Genomic DNA, 20,503 nt, shown 5'->3' with positions numbered 1-20,503 from the left:
TTTTTACTTAAATACAGTACAGGAGAAAACTTAAGAAGCTATTCTGCCTGGTAGCAGTACTGCATTTTTTTCCACATTGCGATGAAATCTATTTGCATTAAAGCCTTTCACTCTTTGTCCCCCAAGTCTAATATAATCACAACTGCCCCTGTGGCAGAGATTCACTTGGCAGGAACCAGTTTCACTAATTTGACAAAGTTCCATCACACCCATCAATCATTCTCCCCAAACTTCCTTTCCCCAGGGCTTAAAATTTTAAGACACCAGAGACAAAACAGTGAGGAAACCCCTCCTTTGTCTTCCTCCCTACCAGCAGCATCACAAACAGTTTTGTCCTTTTCCACTCGCCATACTGACCTGGCAAAGTGGAGGGTAAAGGGCTGAACAGGTGGAGTTTCAAGGTAATTTTATCCAACCCGCCAACCACAGTGAGCTCAAGTAGGGCTCCGGGATATGCCTCTTTCCCTATGCTCAGCCCCTGCCAAACAGCAAGCAACCATTTCCTGATTCCAGTCCTAGACTGGGTTACATGAATGGCCAACACTACACAACAAAGAATAGGAACTCTATCTTGTATACGAAGATATACAGCCCTATTCATTTCCTGAACCTGCTACATGCACTTATATAGAGCAGTGATTTTCAAGATTTTTGACTCAGGCATTCATTTCCTCATCCTCAATCGCTTCAATCACACATCATCAAACCCCAGGCCTGGATCTCAATTAATAGTATTAACTGAGAGCTTACTGTGTGCAGAAGAGCTTGGGAAGAAACAATATATTAAAGCTGGCTTTTAAAAAAAAAATTATTTTATAGTATTTGTTACTATGTGTCAAGCACTGTCCTAAGCTCTGAGGTAGATACAAGTGTATCAGGTTGGATACAGTCCCTTTCCCTCGACATGGGCTTTCCAGTCTAAGTTGGAGGGTGGAGGACTTAAATTCTGTTTTTACAGATGAGGTAACCGAGGTACAGAGAAGTGAAGTGACTTGTCCAAGGTCACAGAGCAAGCAATTGGCAGAGCCGGGATAAAAACCCAGGTCCTCTGACTCTCAAGTCTGTGCTCTTTCAACTAGGCCAGGCTGCTTCCTGGTAGACACAGACCCGGTCCACAGGGAGCTTAAAGTTTACAGTCTCCACCACAGTTTTGCTGCCTTCACCCCTGCCATCGGACCGCAGATCTCTGCTGGAGGATATCCAACCACTAGGCCATCTTAGGACATTTCAGATTCATCCGTGCTTGCTACAATTCCACCCTCTCTTCCTCTAAGCTACTTTAGGTCTCTTTGCCCCCATAGAAAGTATGGAAGAACATTTGCATTCCTAGTGAAGATTTGTGTACAAGTGAAATTTAACCACTGTCAGAATTTATATCCCCTAAATAATAATAATAATGATGGCATTTATTCATTCATTCAATCGTGTCTATTCATTCACTCATTCAATCATATTTATTGAGTGCTTTCTGGGTGCAGAGCACTGTACTAAACACTTGAAAAGTACAAGTCGGCAACATATAGAGACAGTCCCTACCAAACAACAGGTTCACATTTATTAAGTGGTTACTACGTGCAAAGCACTGTTCTAAGTGCTGGGAGGTTACAAGGTGATCAGGTTGCCCCACAGGGGGCTCACAGTCTTAATCCCCATTTTACAGATGAGGTAACTGAGGCACAGAGAAGTTAAGTGACTTGCCCAAAGTCACACAGTTGACAATTGGCAGAGCCGGGATTTGAACCCATGAACTCTGACTCCAAAGCCTGTGCTCTTTCCACTGAGCCACGCTGCTTCCCTTATGCTTATGACCTAAATGCTTATGACCATGCAAAACAATAACGCTGTTATTTCATTCCACCATAACCAAGGTCTTTTTGAAGGACAGTCTTGCACTACTGAGGTTTCATCTCCATTAAGAATTCACAAATGAGAAAACTGGAGCTTCTTGGCTGACCTATGCCCGGAACAGGAAAACAGGAAGTTGATCATGGATTCATGCTTATATCTTCAGATCTTGTGTTGGAATATAGATAAACCATTGTTAGGGGCAACGTTTACAGTGCTGAAATTAGAGCCAAAATATTCCAGGGTATTGACTTGGTTCAAGCTTTATAATAACAATAATAATGGCATTTGTTAAGTGCTTACTATGTGCAGAGCACTGTTCTGAGAGCTGGGAGGGATACAAGATGATCAAGTTGTCCCACATGGGGTTCACAGTCTTAATCCCCATTTTACAGATGAGGTAACTGGCTCGGAGAAGTTAAGTGACTTGCCCAAGGTCACACAGCAGACACGGCGGAGCAGGGATTCTACACCACTGTGTTATTGGTAAGGGCACTGGGGGATAAGGCAGAGGAAATAGGAGTGTGGCAAGCTGCTGTGCTCCGCATTTATGCCTGTACCCCCTTCTTCTACAGCCTAGAGGAACGCAGAATGGCCTACTGGAAAGAGAAAAGGCCTCGGAGTCAGGGGACCTGGGTTCTAAAGCCGGCTCTGCCAATTCCCTGCTGTGTAACTTTGGGCAAGTCACTTCACTTTTCTGTGCCTCAGTTTCCTCAACTGCAAAATGGGGACTCAATACCTGTTCTCCCTTCTATTTAGACTGAGAGCCCCATGTGGGACAGGGATTGTATTTGGCCTGATTATTATTAACTTGTATCTATCCCAGCACTTAGAACATATAGTAAGCGCTTAACAAGTACCATTAAAAAAAAAGGACTGCTTTCCTCATTGACTCCCACATGCCCACTGCCTCCACCAGTTTATCCCTGACCTTTAACACCTTCCCAAGGTGGCAGGTGCCCCCATCTCATCCCTCTCTTGTCTCAATGACTGTGCCGATCACATAGTTGACAAAACTGAAACCAGGATGGGCTACCCAGTCTCCTCACCTCTCCAACTTCCTCCCACCCCAATCTCCACTCTTTCATTCGGTTCAGCTGTCTCTCAGAGTATCTCCCGCCTGCTTTAAAAAAAATCAAACCCCTTTCACAGCCTCAAATCCCATCCTTTCTCACCTTCTAAAAACACTAGTGCACGCTCTTCTTCCCTCCCTGATCAATGTTATGAACTGCTTACTCTGATGACTACTTCCCCCTCTGCTTCCAAACACACGTAGCCCCTGTCATAAAAAATATTCTCTGGAATCCACTTTGCTCTTCATCACCCCATTTTCCTCCTCCCATTCCTGTGAACAGGATATGTACACCCACTGCCTCCACACGTCCTCTTCTTCAATTCCCTTCTTCACTCTTTACAATCTGGTTTCTGCTTTCCTCGCTCCACTGACACTGCTCTCTCTCCAACGTCACCAATGACCTCCTCCTTGCCAAATTGAAGAGTCTCTTCCATAACCCAATCCTCCTCGACCTCTTTGGCTGCTTTCAAAACTGTGAACTGTTCCTTTCTTGGTCTCCTTTGCCAGTTCTTTCTCTGTCTTCCACCCCTTAACTGTGAGTGTCCATCGGGGCTCTGTTCTGGGTCCCCTTCTCATCTTTGTTTACTCATTCACTCTCCTGGCAAGTTCCCCAACGCCCAGGGCTTCAACTCTCACCCGTATGTGGATGACTCCGAAATCTACGTCCCTCAGCGCCAACATCTCTCCCTCTCTGCAACCTCGCTTCTCCTCCTGCCTCCAAGAAATTTCCCATAGGTGCATCAAGTTCAATATGCCCCAAAACTGAATTTATCTCCTCTCTTCCACATGACTTAACCAAAACAAGTGACATCAACATCTTTTCCATCTCTCAAGCCCTTAGCCTTGGCATTATCCTCAACTTCTCCCTTTTTACAAGCTCCATATTAAATGTGTCACCAAATTCTTCCAGTTTTCCTCTCCAATATCTGAAGTAAGTGCCCCTTCCTCTTCATCCAAATGGCCACCATGCTGATCCAGGAACTTGCCACATCCCAACTACTGTATCAGCTTCCTCACTGATTTCCCTGCCTCTGATCTCCCTCGCCAGCCCATGCTTCACACTGCTGCCCAGATCATTTTTCTTCAACATATTTCTGCACAAATCCTCCCACTCCTCCAATGGTTGCCCATCCCTCTCTGCATCAAGCAGAAACTCCTGAACATTGGCTTTAAGATGCTCAATTAACTCCTTCCCTCCTACTTATCCCCTTAACCCACTACCCCACAGTTCACATTCTTCATTCCTCTCATACTAAGCTGCTTACTGTGCCTCATTCTCATCTATCCCACCACCTACTTCTTGCTCAAGCCTTTTCCCCTCCCTGAAACTCCCTCTCGCTTCAAATCTGCCAGAACACAGCTCTTACCACACCAAAGCCCTCTGAAATCAGACCTCCTCCTAGATTTCTTGGCCAATCAGTCTCCAATCTCCCCAAGTTAATTCTATGGCCACTTCAGCACTTTTGCATCACCTAAATACTGGTGCACACTCAACTGCCTGCAGCACTTAAATATTTTAACCTAACTCTTAACTTAAACACTACTATTCAAGAATTAACACACGCATATATCCTCTTTTACTTCTTCCTCCAGTGTGTAATTTGTTTTTCTGTCTCGCACTGCACTGTTAGCTGCTCGAGGGCAGAGATTATAATAATTGTGGCAACATTTATTAAGCACTGTATTAGATGCAACTCATGCAGATCAGCATAAGCCCCTATGGGTCCCTGTCCCATTGGGGCTCACCATCCAAGAGGAAAGGAGAACAGGGAATGAATCCCCATTCTACAGATGAGGAAACTGAGGTACAAAGACATTAAGTGATTTGCCCCAGGTCACACAGGCAAGTGGCAGTCAGAACCAGAGCTCATACCCATGATCTTTATTTCCACTAGCCCATGTTCCTTCTCGTGACTACCTTACTCTTGTTGTATTCTCCCAAGTGCTTAGTATGGTACTTTGAACAGAACAGGCATTCATACATAATATTGATTGACAAATGGTTTTAAATGGGAGATGACTAGGCAAAAAAAAAACCTACTAAAAAGTTAAAATGTCATTTTCAATACAAACACTTATGTAGTTGGGGGCTGCACCTAAATTATCAGGTGAGTACCTGAAAACCACTGATGGATAAGCAAGTTTATATTTTCTGCCATATTTTTTCATAGCACTTGGATTGATTTGAGCTTTGGCAATCAATCTAATAAAAGCAGCATGGCATAGAGGATAGCAGGGGCTTGGGAGTCAGAAGGTCATGGGTTCTAATCCTGGCTCCACCACTTGTCTGCTGCGTGACCTTGGACAAGTCACTTCACTTCTCTGTGCCTCAGTTACCTCATCTGTTAAAGGGGGTTGAGGCTGCGAGCCCCTCATGGGCCAGGGACTTGTCCAACCCAATGTGCTTGAATCAACCCCAGGGCCTGACACACAGTGCCTAACAAATTCCATAATTAAATTGGTATTTATTGAATGCTTAGTGTGTGCAGAGCACTGTACTAAGCATTTGGGAGGGTACAAAATAAAAGAGTTGGAAGACAAGAGTTTAGAGGAGGAGACAAATTGTGGATATGTAAATAAGTGTTGTGGTGCTGAGACTGGGATGAAGAAAAGGTACAAAGTCAAGTACAAGGGCAACCCAGAAAGGAGAAGGAAGAGGGGAAATGAGGGAGACAGCAATTCCCATACCTTGATTATTAATACTAAGGACCTGTGTTGGAGGTTGTGCCAAATATATGACCTTTATTTTTAACAAACAAGTAATGCTTCATCCCAACTGGAAGCTTAAGGTTCTTGCTGGCAGTCTTTAACGTGTTGTCTTCAAAAGAGCAATCATAAAAATACATATTGAGCAGATACTTATAACTAAGAGTCAAATAGTACGGCAGGGCCTAAAATAGACACCATTTCAAGTTGTATCTATTGACTGAGAAGCGTTGGGATCACTTTAAAGCTCTCGGCGATTCAATTTGGTTAACTTTGCAGACGTAGGTTAAAGTTACAATCAGATCAAATGCATGTAGAGCTCAGTGACATACCAAAAGTTATAAAAATCAATTACCTAGATTCAGAATCAGGAGATCAAGGGCTAGCAGGACCCAGCTATTTGTTCAGATATGCTTTGTTATATCAAAGAAAGGCATCGGATCCATAGCTAGGCATTTTTTTTTAATCTCAATAATAGGAAACTAGTGGTGAAAATGCCACCTACGGGCAGCAAGAATCCGGTCTCACTGGCTCCAGCCATTAGAGAAACTGGAAATGATCCAGAATCAGGTCTAAGGCAAAGCTCATGATATTATCTGACCCACGGCAAAAATGTAATCTTCCGAGAGGTATGTAATAATTTAAGACCTTTTATGTACTTCCTACTGTTAGAACTAGCGCCCAAATCACTTTGAGGTAACTGACTTCCGTTAATAAAAGGCAGTCATTTTACCACACCCACTCAGAGGCCAATGGGCCTAACTGAAGAGACAACAGAACCTGTAGTCGAGGCACGGAAGTCGTAGCTCCGCCTGTGACCTCTCTGCACCTCTATTATCATATGCAAAGGGAAGCCGCCCTATTTTAACTCCATACTTCGCTTGTGGAAATTAGAAAGCTGAACTTGGTAGCACTTTGTGATTTGTGACATTTGGGGCCACCGTGCTGAAACCCACCAGGCCAAAGAGTAAACCCTCCTGCACCCATGGCACAGAAAAGGAATAAAAGGGGTTGGGAGATTGGCCAAGATCCAAGGGGAAACTCTACAAAAGCTCTGGTTACCATGGCTGCAATGTTCTCTGACTGAATCTTGGGCAAAGTCTATGTTTAATCAATATTACAATTGGAAAGAATAAAATGGAAATTCACCATCTGAGATTTAAAGCTGCACGTGCAAAAATTAATCGTCAGATGAGCAATCATCCGCAGCATGTGCTTTAAGACTTTACCGGAGAAAGGGGATTGGATCACATGGTCTAGCAGATAGAGCACAGGCCTGGGAATCGGAAGGATCTGGGTTCTAAACCCGGCTGGGAGTCGGAAGGATCTGGGTTCTAAACCGGGCTCTGCCACCTGCCTTGGTTAAGTCATGTCACTTCTCTAGGCCTCATCTGTAAAATGGGGATTAAGACTGTAAGCTCCATATGGGTCAGGGACTTTGTTCAACCCAATTAGTTTATATCTACCTCAGCGCTTAATACAGTGCCTGGAACATAGTAAGTGCTTAACAAATACCACAGTTAGTATTATTGTTATTATTAGTTAGTAATATTATTATCACAGATCTAGAAAGTTAGTCCTTAGGTCCCTGGCCTATTTTACCACAGTTGGAACACGGGCCTGGGGGTCAGAAGGCCACGGGTTCTAATCCCAGCTCTGCCAATTGCTTGCTGTGTGATCTTGGCCAAGTCACTTAACTTCTCTGTGCCTCAGCTTCCTCAACTCTAAAATAGAGATACCTGTTTTCCCTCCTACTTCTACTGTGAGCCCCATGCGGGACAGTGACTGTGTCTGACCTAATTAACTTGGACCTACCCCAGTGCTCAGTACAGTGTTTGATACACAGTAAGTGCTTAAATACCATTAAAAAAAGGTATTCAACAAAGAGAAAAGTCTCTCGCCCCATGTCTCAGAGCGAAGCAAAGGTAAGGGTAAATCTTCTGGCAGGCTCCAAAGCAGGCAGTAACAGAGATAGCAGAGAAGAGCAAGCAGAAAGTGAGGTTTCACCTCTGAGTAATCTCTTATAAAACTTAGCTGTGCCTCTGAGGTGAGTGTAGCTTTCCACTTTTGTAAGGAAGACAAACTCCTCCCAGAAAGGCCCAATGGCCCATGGGTCCACAGTGTTTTCCTTTCCTCTGCTGCAGTTCCCTTGCCAGACCAAATGAGAAGAAATTGAAAGCACGCCAAAAGACTTGCTAATAATAATAATGGGATCTGTTAAGCACAGATGAGCGAAACGTGTGTCATGCGTGGTCTAGGCTCTCCCACCACAAGTGAGGAACCCTCTGCCTGCCTCTGGCATGCTCTGTGTGTGCCAGGCCAAGTATAAAAGCCACCACAGTGCCTCTCCGAACACTCTTCACCTCCAGCCAAGAGAAACATCCGGCATGTGCAGGCTGGTCTCCCTGTGGGCCCTCAGTCCCCTACTGTCCCCATCCCTCCCATGGCTGAGGAACTCTCTGCCTGCTCCCACCATGTTCTTTTTGCTAGTCACGCAGCCTTTCAGGAAACAGCACCAGTTCCCCTCTCAGGAGAACACCCCACCCCAAACCCTCCCCATCCCATCCCGCTTCCTACCACCCAAAGGAGGAATCTTCATCTCCCCATCTAGACCAAAAACTGGTTATGGGAGGGGAACCTGTCAACTAATTCCATTGTATCGCATCCTCCCAAGCACTTAGTATGGTACTCGGCACTTAATAAGCACTCAATAAATTACCACTGATTGATTGTGAACCCCTCAAGGATCAGGATCCATGTCTAATTCCCATTTGTATACTCTCTTCCAGCACTAAGTACAGTGCTCTGCATACAGAAAGCACTGAGTAATTGCTACTACTATGGGTTAAGCATTGTGCTAAGTACTGGGAGAGATACAAGATGACAGAATAGATAATCACGTCAGACACAGCCCCTGCCCGATATAAGGCTCACAGTTTAAGTAGGAGGTAGAACAGGTAGTGAATTCTCATTCTACAGATGAGGAAGCTAAGGCCTAGAGAAGTTACTTGCCCAAGGCCAGCAAGCAGGCAAGTGACAGAACTCAAGTCCCCAGACTCTCCGGTCTGTGCTCTTTCCACTGGGCCACACTTCTTCCTTAGTTGTCAAACATATTTTGAGCTCCAGGTAGTAGCAGCAATGGCATTTACTGTGTACTTTCCCCTGGCAGCAACGTCCTAAGAATTTGGGAGTAACAACGACAAAAAAGTGACACACTGCCAGCCACAAAGAGTTTACCAAGAGTAGGCAGGTATAAAAATATTAATGGGTAATCAAAATAATCAAAAGTACAGTTGAACAAATGTAAATACACAGGATCAATGGTGTTATTGAGCACTTATTCATTCATTCATTCAATCGTATTTATCGAGTGCTTACTGTGTGCAGAGCACTGTACTATACATTCAGGAGAGTACAACAGAGCTGGCAGACATATTCCCGGCCCACAATAAGTGTGGGAATAAACAAATATAATGCTACATATGGCTAAGGGGATTATACAAGTTTCGATCCTGGGAATTAACTGGGGAAGGCAGTTTTTCAGAATGGTTTTGAATATAGAGAGAATTATCATCTGGTGGATTTGGAAAGGAAAAATGTCCACTCTGGCATTGAGAGTAAGTGAGGATTAGAAGCAGGAGAGTGGGAAGCAGCATGGGCCTGGGATTCAGGGAATCTGGGTTCTAATCCTGGCTCCACCAACTGTCTGCTGTGTCAACTTGGGCAAGTCACTTTAACTTCTCTGTGTCTCAGTTATCTCATCTGTAAAATGGGGACTAAGACTGTGAGCCCTATGTGGGATAGGGACTGTGTTCAATTTGATTATCTTGGATCTACTCCAGCTCTTAGTACACAGCCTGGCGTACAATAAGCACTTAAAAACCATTAAAAAAACAGTACATGAAGATGATGCGGGAGGGGAAGAGGTGGAGATTGTTACCTGATCAATCAGTAGTGTTTATTGGGCACCAGAGCGTAAAGCAGTGTACTAGCAAAGGGAACACACAAAAGAAGCAAGCCACAGTCCTTGCTTGTATGACATTAACAACCTGACAATATACATACATTCATGTAGGCAAATTCATTCATTCAATCATATTTATTGAGTGCTTACTGTGTGCAGAGCACTGTACTAAGCGCTTGGGAAGTACAAGTCGGCAACATATAGAGACGGTACCTACCCAACAACGGGCTCAGTCGGGAGAAGCAGCAAATTAATCTATAATTTATTGAGTACACACATGTGCATATGAACATTTGCATCTGTGCATTTATTTACAGAATTCATGACATTCTTGAAGTAATAATAAGCATACGAATAATGGTGAGTTAAGTGCTTACTATGCACAAAGCACTGCACTAAGTACAGGGTTGATACAAACTAATCAGGTCAGATACAGTCCCTGCTCCAGATAAACAGGACACGGTTTGTGTACAGCCCCATAAGCTAATATCTACCCCAATGCTTAGTTCGGTGCCCGGCACATAGTAAGCACTTAACAAACACCATTAAAAAAACATGTGGGAGAATAGGTTCTTACTCTCCATTTTATGGATGAGGAAACTGAACTACAGAGAAACTAAGTGACTTGCCCAAGTTCACGCAAAAGGCAAGTAGGGATTAGGACCCAAGTCCTCTCCCTCCCAGGTGCATGTTTTTCCCATTAGACCAAGTTGCTTCTCTACATTCTGGGTACTACTATTCTCCTACATGCATTATTGGTAAATAGTTTTTGCCCGTCTCCCCAAGTAGATGTGAGCTCCCGGGGGCCAGGGCCTTGCTTCTGTTGTATACTCGTCCAACCATTTAATGCAATGCTTCACACTCAGTTGGGACTCAACAAATAGCACTGAATAATTGATCCTTTTGATGCAGATAAGGTATTCAACCTAGGTTCGGAATCCAATTCCCCAATTAAAACATTGCCCCTATGAGAAAATGGGTTCCAACTTCCAGTGGTTTTCAGGAACCAACTGTGCTGTGTAAGTCTGAGGACTGTTTGATGGAAGGCTCTAGTCATTCATTCATTCAATCGCATTTATTGAGCACTTACTGGGTGCAAGGCACTGAACTAAGTGCTTGGGAGAGTACAATACAACAACAGACACATTCCCTTCCCACAAGGAGCTCACATTCTAGAGGGGGAGATTGACATTAATCTGCATAAATAAATAAATAGATGTTAAAGCTGTAGATGCTAAAACCTTGCCTCCCCTCTGCAGGATGCCTGGGCTTATTGGAGGGCCCTTTAAATGCCCTGGTCCTCCCACCCTATTGTGGTATGAGTCAATTTTTACTTTCAGCCCTGGATAAATGCAGCATTTTAGGTTCCAGTGAACCCAAAAGAAAGTGACTAAGGTCCACAGAAGAAAGTGGAGGAAGTTTGTTTGGAGGAGGGCTGTCACTCAGAAGTACTTTGATCATTTGAGTCCAGCGAGGAATATATTCGGTCCTGAAAGAATATTTCATTTGCTCAGTCATTTTCATAAAGTTGAACAGGTAGGCATTGTTGTTTTACTGTCTCCCCCTCTAAACTGGAAGTTCCTTGTGAGCAGGGATTGTGCCTACCAAATCTACTGAACTGTACTTACCCAAGTGCCTAGTACAGTGCTCTGCACACAGTAAGCGCTCAATAAATACCACTGATTGATTAATGTCCTTTGAAATCATTCCAGCCAGAAGGAACACATCAAGCCATTCTGCTTCATGTCCACCCCTGTATTTACCCCAAATGATGATTTCAGTATTAGTATCCTATAGTCAATGAGCATTTAATGTTTAACTAGGCCAAGATCTAATAAGAATGAGAGGAAATGCACAACGAGAGTCTTATTGCATCAAATCAAAATCTTTAGATTAAATGCCACTTTGTGAAAAGCTGACCAGGTATTTCCAAAATTGTTACTATTTCAACACCCAAGTAAATGATCCCTTGAGCGCTCCCCTACCTCTTTTCTAGCTTATGTTTTTCTCTTCCCTTTAGGAAAGCAGCTATTTGGGGTGGGTAAGATATAATAAAAAGGATTAATTTCAGAAATGATGATCTGACCAAAGAAGATTATGAAAACCCTGGACACCTAAAAGACATAGAGCCATAATCAGAGTTTCCATTATGTGTTTTGGCTACAGTCTTGTTAGGGAATTAGGAAACACTCTTTGGACAAAGCAAGCCTGTTTGGATACAGCACTCCGTGGTGACCAAAGAAAGGTTTGTATGTCCGGCATCAAAACAGGTAAGCACTACAGTGTGAGTATTCCTCAAAGCAGGATTTTGCAAGAACGCGACCCCTTTTTCATTGGAAAAATGGATGAACTGCAACTGGCAGTAAATCCTGCAGAAACGGAGGTCTTAACGTATATATACCGTATCGGTGAGTTAGAAATGCTTCCAGATTTATTATACAACCGCTATAGAATGCTCACTTTCCAAATGAAAGTGGGCTGTGATAGCACACAATTTGAAGCGATCAATAGAAACAATTGAAATGTTTCTAACGATTTGAAAAAGGACACTGTTTTTTATATTGTTTTTATTACACAACCAAGTCAGAGGAAATTTTTAATACCCATATCTCCAAGCAAATTTGCAATACTAATTCACAAACGAAGAACCTGACCTCTCAAATCAGTCACAGAAAAGACTAAATAAGATGCTTCGTCAGCGTATTTTAAAGGAGAACTGTTCCTAACATTAAAAAAAGATACATGTGTGTGTATATATACACATGTTTAGATATACATATACACATGTGAAAAATTGGTCTGCTTTACACCAATAGTAGCAATAGTTTCACATGCTGGTTACCATACTGAGCACCTAACATATGCCCTCTTCATTCCTTTTCTATTTTAATCTCCTAATTGAATTAACATACTTCAATAAACAGTTTTCTCAAATTGGATTAAATCGAGGCCTCCCATAATTACCTGTTATCAAGAGCTTTTCTACAGGCAAACAGGTTTTTAAAATGACCTAATCTTCCAATAAAAAAAAAACCTAAGCAAAACAAATATAAACAAAGAGGCTGTTCAGGAAAGTGTAATAGTAATAGATGCCCCAATTTGGTTATACAAGTTAATGAACAATTCCATCAGCTTGCATAGAAGAAAGTTACTACTGGAGTGTGGCATAACAAACCTCAAGCCAAATAAATGTCTAATAAAGCAATTTACTTCTTACGTTCTGTAATGTCAATCACGTTAGCATCTGGAGGCTTCTTAAAACTAGTAACCAAACCACAACATAAAAAAACATTTAAAATCCTCTCCCTCCGAGGGAATAGACACTGTCAACAGATTAGAACAATCTCTAATAGACGAATAACTGATTTTAACAAATAAGGGGCTTTGTTTAAAGTACAAATCTTCTGATAGAGAAAGCAATAAATCAATTCGCTCTAATGCCCTTAGTTCATTTCTTCTCACCACATTTCTAAAATGTATGCCTGAAATGCAGTTCTGATTAGACAACTGGCATATGTATTGGCAATGGTATTGTTTACATCCCTTATTACCTTAAATAACCCCCAGTTGAGTGAAGCAGTGTATGTCATCACAATGCCACAGGAAAGTCTACGTTTGGAAGCACCCTCAGGATTCCTGCTTCCTAATTACAATGGGGGGGGGGGGGGGGGGGGGGGGGTGTGTGTGTGTGTGTGTGTGTGTGTGTGTGTGTGTGTGTGTGTGTGTGTGTGTGTGTGTGTGTGTGTGTGTGTGTGTGTGTGTGTGTGTGTGTGTGTGTGTGTGTGTGTGTGTGTGTGTGTGTGTTTCTGTGGTATTTGTTAAGTGCTTACTATGCAGCAGGCACTGAACTAAGCGCTGGGGTAGATACAAGCTAATCAGGTTGGACACCATCCCTGTTCCACAGGGGGCTCATAGTCTTAACCCCCATTTTATAGATGAGGTTAAATGAGGCCCAGAGAAGTGAAATGACTTTCACAAGGTCACACAGCAGACAAGGGATGGAGCCGGGATCAGAACCCAGGTCCTTCCAACTCCTAGGCCCGTACTCTATCCACTAGACCACACTGTTTCTCAAGCCTCTGCCGTGATGGAGGAATTAAAACCTGATGACCATTGAGAAGCAGAAATGTCAGGTGTTCCTTTGGAAAAAAAAAAGGTCCCATATTCCTCATACAATGAAGATTTTGTTGTCATCAAAAATCTCACTATAAACAATTTTCAAGAATGAATTTTATTTGAAAAAATAAAGTGGTTTACGGAAAATGTACTCTGCATTAGAGAAATAGTATTGATATCAGGTTTTCACATAACAATTCTTTTAAGGGATTCGAAAGAGGTTAATATCAATGCTCTCAATTCCCTAGAGACGATTAGGAAACAGGCATTTTTGATTGTTGGAGGCAAGGAAACAAGTACAAATGGGTGGGTGGCTTGATCAACTGAGAATAATAATAATAATAATTATTATTATTATTATTATTATAGTGTTTGTTAAGTACTTACTGTGTGCCAGGCACTGTAACAATAATAATAATAATAATAATAATGGCATTTATTAAGTGCTTACTATATACAAAGCACTGTTCTAAGCACTGGGGAGGTTACAAGGTGATTAGATTGTCCCAAGGGGGCTTACAGTCTTAATCTCCATTTTACAGATGAGGTAACTGAGGCCCAGAGAAGTTAAGTGATTTGCCCAAAGTCACACAGCTGACAAGTGGCGGAGCCTGGATTTGAACCCATGACCTCTGACTCCAAAGCCCGGGCTCTTTCCATTGAGCCACGCTGCTTCTCAACTAAGCACTGGGGTGGACACAAGCAAACGGGGTTGGACAAAGTCCCCTGTCCCACGAGGGGCTCATAATCTCAATCCCATTTTACAGATGAGGCACAGAGAAGTGAAGTGACTTGCCCAAGGCCACAAGGCAGACAAGTAGCAGAGCCAGGTTTAGAACCCATGACCTTCTGACTCCCAGGGCCATCCCAGGCCACTACGCCATGCTGCTTCTCTGACTAAAGAGGCTTCAGTTATTTTGACCCTCAAATTCCTACACCACATTTAGCCAATCTCAGTCTCCTTTGGATTATAAAGATTTTAAATTTTTTAAACTATGTTGAAAAATTTTTATCTTGGACCTCAGCCCACCCTCGATAGCAGCACTGGGGCAAAAACTACTAGAATTTAGCATTCTGTTTGCATTAGATCCACTCAAAGGATTGTGACCATGGATTCAAAAACTGCTAGAGAGAAATGATGGCAATATTTGGATGAGAATTTCCAAATGCCACCCATTCTTCTTGAATCTTACGGCATGTAACACCCAACAGAGGGTCAAGGTGATCAAATATACTTCCTAATCCAGAGGCACGATATCAAATCTCAGCATCCTGACAAGGTTTGACTCCACAGCATTTCTCCTTCAAAATGACCCTCTATAGCCACGTTTGCATGATGCTATTTTGCTACCTGAAAGCTTGAAAACGTGACTTAAAAATGAACTGGTTTCCATGAAAGTTTGCCCTAGCAGAGTAACAAAACTGCAAATGAACATGCTACTAAATTCAAATTTCCAGTCAGCCTCTCCAGTAATCCCGAGGATAAGTTCAGTTATAGTTCCTGCTTTCACTCAACCTTATCTTCTGTACAGCAGTGTTCACATTTAGACAATTCCTGAATTCTCAAAAGAGTGAAACCAATCCATAAATCTCCCTAGGTTCCAACGGGAATACCAGGCACTTAGTATTTTATTTTAAATTGCCCCAAGGACATTAGCGCCACAAGAAACCATCAGAGCAGTACTGAAGTGGAGGATTAACATGACAAAAATAATCCATTAAAATGTCTGGCGAGATCATGAATTTAGTACCGTACAGTCAAAAAGCGTTCTGATCTTTAAGTGGGTTCTTAGGGACTCCTTTGCGTACTGAAGTTGTGAAAGGAGAAGCGGTTTCTTTGACCCCTTCAAATCTCAAAAGAATCTGGCGGTAGTCACAGAATCCCAACGGGGACCTACAACTGAAATATCTATGTTTAAACCCCAGAAGTTATTTGCCGTGTGTTCGCAAGTTGAAAGCACTGCACATACATCCCTGCCCCCTTCAACGAATACACCCTTCCAAGTACAATGCTGAAGAGTTTTCCCCTATGAGTCCTAAATAAATTCCATCAAAGCAATTTTCCTCTCCTGTGGCCTTAAACGCACCAAACTATAGACTCTTAAGCAATGTTTTCCACTTCAGACAGCCCGTGACCTGGCTGTGGGCAGGGAATGCGACTGTCTGTTGTTGGATTGAACTCTCCCAAGTGCTGGGTACCTCTGCACAGGGTAGGCGCTCAAAAAATATGACTGGATAAATGAATATAGCCACGGATAAAGCATTTTGACATTCGGGCCTCAACTCCAGGGCACTGTCCCGGCTTCGGAGCGAGAACCTGGCACCCCATCACCCGTATCATGTTGGCCCTGCTCAGTGCACCCCGTGACTTGGAAAATATCATAACCCAACCCTTCTTAGATTTCTAACGAGAGGATTTCTTCCCCATCCCCTTGTCCTGAACATGGGCGTTCTCGGTCACCGTCACCCTAATTCTAAAACCCAACATCAAGCACCTAAGGATGATAATGCTCCGCACTCACCACCTCTCCATAGTGAAGACGATGACAATCTGATCCTGGGACCTCACCTTCGGGGAGCAACCTCCATCTAGACAGGACACCGGTCAATGACATTCCTTCTCAAGGCCCTAAAACTAGGATCCGTCCCTCCCCTTTGGGAATTTCCACTCCCCAACCCCTGCACAATGTGGAGACTCCCTCCTTTCAGGGCGTCCTTCAGATCTTGGGTACTCGCAGACGGGCCCAATCTGTCACCCTTCAAAATGTGAGTCTGCCTCCTTGGGGTCCTGGGCCTGGCATGGGGCACTCTTTTCATCACCTCGGATCGGGAAGCCTCACTTGGGGCATCTCCCTAGATGCCCATCTCCCTCTCCCTGCCATCCTTCACTCTAGATCCCAAATTTCCAGATATTGCCCCGGGGCCCCCGCCCCCTCCCTTCTCCCCACTCCCTCTGCGATTCCGGGGCCTCCCCACCCTCCGACTGCCGGCATCCTCCATCTCCGCGCCCTCCCCCCCGGACCCCCTCCGTCCCGGTCTCGGCGGTCTGCACCCCCCATCCCCCAATCTAGACACTCTGCACCTCCATCCATCCCCCTCCCCGATCTCGACGCCCTCCATCCGTCCCCCACCCCCAATCCCGGCCCCAGGCATCCGCACACCCCTCCGCCCCATCTCGACCCCTCCATCCGAACCTCCTCCATCCCCCCATCCCGACCCCCTCCACCCTCCCCATCCCGACTCCCTCCATCCCCCCATCCCGGACTCCTCCATAGCCCCCATCCCGACCCCCTCCATCCCCCATCCCCACTCCCTCCATCCCCCCATCCTGTCTCCTCCATAACCCCCATCCCCACTCCCTCCATCCCCCCATCCTGTCTCCTCCATAACCCCCATCCCGACTCCCTCCATCCCCCCATCCTGTCGTCTCCTCAATAACCCCCAACCCCACTCCCTCGATCCCCCCATCCTGTCTCCTTCATAACCCCCATCCCCACTCCCTCCATCCCCCCCTCCTGCCTCCTCCATAACCCCCCACCCCCACTCCCTCGATCCCCCCATCCTGTCTCCTCCATAACCCCCATTCCAACCCCCTCCATCCCCCCATCCCGGTCTCCTCCATAACCCCCATCCCCACTCCCTCCATCCCCCATCCTGTCTCCTCCATAACCCCCATCCCGACCCCCTCCATCCCCCATCCTGTCTCCTCCATCCCCCCATCCCGACTCCCTCCATCCCGACCCCCTCCATAACCCCCATCCCGACCCCCTCCATAACCCCCATCCCAACCCCCTCCATCCCCCCATCCTGTCCCCTCCATAACCCCCATCCCCACTCCCTCGATCCCCCCATCCTGTCCCCTCCACAACCCCCATTCCAACCCCCTCCATCCCCCCATCCTGTCTCCTCCATAACCCCCATCCCGACCCCCTCCATCCCCCCGTCCTGTCTCTTCCATAACCCCCATCCCGACTCCCTCCATCCCCCTATCCCGACCCCCTCCATAACCCCCATCCCGACCCCCTCCATCCCCCATCCTATCTCCTCCACAACCCCCATCCCCACTCCCTCCATAACCCCCATTCCGACCCCCTCCATCCCCCATCCTGTCTCCTCCATAACCCCCATCCCGACCCCCTCCATCCCCCCATCACCCCATCCCGACCCCCTCCATCCCCCCATCCCGTCTCCCCCATAACCCCCATCCCCCCACCCTGTCTCCCCATCCCCCCATCCCGACCCCCTCCATCCCCCCATCCCGTCTCCCCCATCCCCCCCCCATCCCCACTCCCTCCACCCCTCCACCCCCCCCGGGCCCTGTCCCCCGGCCGCTCTGTCCGCGGGCGGCCCGGGACCGGGACCGGGACCGGGCCCGGGCCCGCCTCCTCTCCAAAGGTGAATGCACCGTCCTGCCCTTGCCCAACGCTGCTGCTGCTGCTGCTGCTGCTGGTGGGGCGCGGAGGCACAATCCCGGGGGGGGGGCGGGGGGAGAGAAAGAGCCGAGCCCCGCCGGCCGGGGCCCTCCCTCCCCGCCGGCTCCCCGGGGACACAATAAACAATGCGGGGCGCCGGGGGAGCGAGCTCGCGGGCGGGCGGGCGGGCGGGCGGGCGGACGGCCGGCTCCCGCCGCCCCCGGGGCACCTACCGCGGCCGGTGCCCTCTCCCCGACGGAGGCTCGGCGCTGCTGCTGCTGCTGCTGCTGCTGCTGCTGCTGCTCCTCCTCCCCCTCCGGCCCGCCTCTCCGGGAAGCTGCCGTTGCCGCTGCCCTGGCGACGATCGGGGCTCCGGCGGCGGCGGCGGCGGCGAGGACCGGGGCAGGCCCACGTGACCGCTCCGAGCCCCGCTATTGGCCGGGAGCGGGGGCGGCCCCTGCGTTGCTAGGCAACGCATCCCCGCCCCCCGCTCGCCTCCTCCCCCCCACCCCCGCATCCCCTCCGCGCCCAGCCCGCTCTGCCGCACCTGAGAGCCGTTGCCCGCTGCGCCGACTGCGCACCTGGGAGCGCGGACTGCGCCGAGCCCCTAACCGTCGCCGGCGTAGGTTGCGGCGGCGGCGGCGCTCGACGGACGTTGCGCTCGTCCCCGGGCCCTCCGCGGCACCTGAGCCCCGCTGCGCCGTCAGCGTAGCCGGGGTGGGGAATACGGGCCGCGGGGGCGCGCGCGCGTGCGGGGTACGGGAACTCCGTAGCGCCGTCCGGGCGGTACCTGGGAGGGCCGCGGAGGAGCGCCCCCGCGCGGCGGCCGGGCGCCTTACGCCGACGGAGCAAGCGCGGCGTGCGCTCCCTAATCGGATCATTCATTCATTCATTCATTCATTCATTCAATAGTATTTATTGAGCGCTTACTGTGTGCAGAGCACTGGGCTAAGCGCTTGGAAAGGACAGTTCGGCAACAGATTCATTCATTCATTCAATAGTATTTATTGAGCGCTTACTGTGTGCAGAGCACTGGACTAAGCGCTTGGGAAGGACAAGTTGGCAACATCTAGAGACGGTCCCTACCCAACACCGGGCTCACAGTCTAGGAGGGGGAGACAGACAACAAAACAAAACATGTAGGCAGGTGTCAAAGTCGTCAGAACAAATAGAATTAAAGCTAGATGCACATCATTAAGAAAATAAATAGAATAGTAAATATGTACAAGTAAAATAAATAGAGTAATAAATCTGTACAAACATATACAGGTGCTATGGGGAGGGGAAGGGGGTAGGGCGAGGGGGAGGAGGAGAGGAAAAAGGGGGCTCAGTCTGGGAAGGCCTCCTGGAGGAGGTGAGCTCTCAGGAGGGCTTTGAAAGGAGGAAGAGAGCTAGCTTGGCGGATGTGTGGAGGGAGGGCATTCCAGGCCAGGGGGAGGACGTGGGCCGGGAGTGGACGGTTGGACAGGCGAGAACGAGGCACGGTGAGGAGGTTAGCGGCAGAGAAGCGGAGGGTGCGGGCTGGGCTGGAGAAGGAGAGAAGGGAGGTTGTATTTTTTCTCGACTATGAGCCCATTGTTGGATAGGGACCGTCTCTATATGTTGCCGACTTGTACTTCCCAAGTGCTTAGCCTAGTGCTCTGGACACAGTAAGCATTCAATAAATATGATTGAATAAATGAATTTATTGAGCACTTTCTGTGTGTGGAACACTGGACTAAGCACTTGGACAGGACAATTCGGCAACAGATTCATTCATTCAATCGTATTTATTGAGCGCTTACTGTGTACGGAGCACTGGACTAAGCACTTGGACGGGACAATTCGGCAATAGATTCAGTCATTCTATCGTATTTATTGAGCGCTTTCTGAGTGCAGAGCACTGGACTAAGCGCTTGGGAAGGACAATTCAGCAACAGATTCATTCATTCACTCATTCATTTAATCGTATTTAAAGAGCGCCTACTGTGTGCACAGCACTGTACTAAGTGCTTGGAAAGTACAATTCGGCAACAGAGACAATTCATTCATTCAATCGTATTTACTGAGCGCTTACTGTGTGCAAAGCACTGGACTAAGCGCTTGGGAAAGACAATTCTGCAACAGATTCATTCATTCACTCATTCATTCAATCGTATTTAAAGAGCTCCTACTGTGTGCACAGCACTGTACTATGTGCTCGGAAAGTACAATTCGGCAACAGAGACAATTCATTCATTCAATCGTATCTACTGAGCGCTTACTGTGTGCAGAGCACTGGACTAAGCGCTTGGGAAAGACAATTCTGCAACAGATTCATTCATTCACTCATTCATTAATCGTATTTAAAGAGCTCCTACTGTGTGCACAGCACTGTACTATGTGCTCGGAAAGTACAATTCGGCA

At 46.7% G+C, this 20,503-nt stretch overlaps 1 protein-coding gene across 3 annotated transcripts in view; it reads right to left on the bottom strand.

The window, feature by feature from the left end:
• The window catches only part of LOC119926665 (spermatid perinuclear RNA binding protein), a 119,889-nt gene extending 101,166 nt beyond the window's left edge, over window positions 1–18,723 (bottom strand). For 2 of the 3 annotated variants that reach the window (XM_038744927.1, XM_038744925.1), the window contains exon 1: window positions 18,352–18,419. The gene's annotated coding sequence lies outside the window, so the exon portion shown is untranslated. Of the gene's footprint in view, window positions 1–18,351; window positions 18,420–18,665 lie in introns of those variants that run through there. The other variant, XM_038744926.1, reaches the window with a different exon arrangement.
• Between the last annotated feature and the right edge of the window lie 1,780 nt (window positions 18,724–20,503).

Source organism: Tachyglossus aculeatus, chromosome 4 (assembly GCF_015852505.1).
Source record: "Tachyglossus aculeatus isolate mTacAcu1 chromosome 4, mTacAcu1.pri, whole genome shotgun sequence".
Lineage (NCBI taxonomy): Eukaryota > Metazoa > Chordata > Mammalia > Monotremata > Tachyglossidae > Tachyglossus > Tachyglossus aculeatus.
This window is presented reverse-complemented; position numbering and strand designations above follow the sequence as displayed.